The sequence below is a fragment of the Myotis davidii genome, unplaced genomic scaffold (genome assembly GCF_000327345.1).
Source record: "Myotis davidii unplaced genomic scaffold, ASM32734v1 scaffold43, whole genome shotgun sequence".
In the NCBI taxonomy this organism is placed as follows: domain Eukaryota; kingdom Metazoa; phylum Chordata; class Mammalia; order Chiroptera; family Vespertilionidae; genus Myotis; species Myotis davidii.
The window spans coordinates 481,452-483,400 of NW_006294590.1; positions in this window are offsets into that span (position 1 = coordinate 481,452).

Below are 1,949 nucleotides of genomic sequence, written 5' to 3' on the forward strand. Positions count from 1 at the left end.
GCCCGGAGGAACCCAGGCTTTCCTGGTCTCCGGGTGCCCCCGGGCCTCAGGTAAGCCCCCCAGGGTCCTTAGGAGCTGGACTGGGTTATTTTATCTTATTTTGTAAACTTTATTGATCTCAGAGAGGAAGGGAGAGGGACAGAGAGGTAGAAACATCCACGATGAGAGAGAGTCACGGACCGGCTGCCTCCTGCACGCCCCCCACTGGGGATGGAGCCCACAGCCCGGGCCTGTGCCCTGACCGGGAATCGCACCGTGACCTCCTGGTTCACAGGTCGACGCTCAGCCCCTGAGCCACGCCAGCCAGGCAGGCGGGGGTTTGAGGCCAGGCACTGGGCCCCATCCACTCTCCAGCCTTGGTTTCCCCTCCTGATGCCGGTTTGAGTGGGAGCCCGGCCTCTGGGCTTGGACGTTTTTAGTGAATCTTTGAGAAAAACGTGGGAAGCGGAAGCCAGGCCCCCAGCAGGGTGCCCTTGGGAAGCTGGATGTGTCCGCCTGCCTACGGGGGGTCACAGGGGGGCCGAGCCAGACCTCCCGCTGCCCTGGGGGTGGGGGGGATGGGAGGGATGCGTCCGAGCCACCTACCCTCCTGCACTCCCTGCAGTCTGCGCCTCCCTGCGTGCCCCTGCCCCTCAGGGAGCCCACCGAGGCCCTGGGATGGGGGATGGACACACGGATGATGGACAGGAGAGACTGGTGTGCGGGCCTTAGGAACTCCTGGCTCTCCCCGAGGAGAGAGGAGGGCCCTGAGGGGAGTCTGAGCTGAGAGCCCCACACCCAGGAGACAGGAGGCCATGTCCCCAGGGTACCCAGCACGGGCCACCCCAGCGGATGGGCCCAGGCCTGCCCATCGTGGGATGGGAAAGTTCTGTGTCACAAACCAGCGCTGGTGCTGCCAGCCCAGCCCCTGAGGCCGGCACAGCCCCTCCCCTGCCGTCAGGAGCCCTAACCCGGCCCAGCCTCCCTGCCAGGGCACAGGGCGTGCTCAGAGGCTGTCAGGCCTGGTGGAGGAGAGGGCAGAAGGCAGGCTGTCCCTGAGGGCGTCGGCAGGGGCAGGGCTGGTTGGCACGTGGGAGAGAGCCTGCTGACAGCTTCTGGAGGACAGGACAGGAGGTGCTGGTGGGAGGGGCTGCGTTGAATTCAGCCAGAAGCCCTGGTGCCCGACTCTTTTTATTTTTATTGATTTCGGAGAGGAAGGGAGAGGGAGAGACAGAAACACAATGAGAGAGAGAGTCATGGATTGGCTGCCTCCTGCACGCCCCCCACCAGGGAACGAGCCCGCAACCCAGGCAGGTGCCCTTGCCAGGAATCGAACCCGGGACCCTTCGGTCTGCAGGCCGACGCTCTATCCACTGAACCACACCAGCGAGGGCTGGGTCAGGTCATTCTTTCTGCCAGAGCTCCTCCCATCTCTGACCCCCCAAATCCTCCCCGCTAAGCCACAGGGCCCCATCCCAGTAAGAACCCCATCTCTATCAAGCAGGGGCCCCTCCTGGGAGCCCCCAGACTCCCCATGCGGGGTTCGGTGGTGAGCATGTCATGTGACCAGCTGCTGAAGCCGAGCTGAGGGGGAGGGGGTGGGCCCTGGAGCGTGCCTGCTCCACCTGAGCCTGGACGGGCCCCGCCCGCTCCGGGGCCTTGGGCAGGTCGCTGCCAATCAGCCCCATGGGGCGGACAGGCACCCCGCTTGGGGTGTGGTGGAGATTAAGTGGGTTCACCCGGCGGGCGGGGCTCAGGGGTTGAGCGTCGACCTATGAACCGGGAGGTCACGGGCGATTCCCGGTCAGGGCACATGGTTGCGGGCACATGTTCTGGGCGGCAGGCAGGCGGGAGACGCAGGGATGTGTCTCAGGCTTCACACTGGGCTGTGCTGCGGGGGGAGGAGAGGGTCGGGTGGCCCAGAGCCGACTGGCAGGGGCCCCGGCCCTGCCCCCTGACCCCCGACCCCT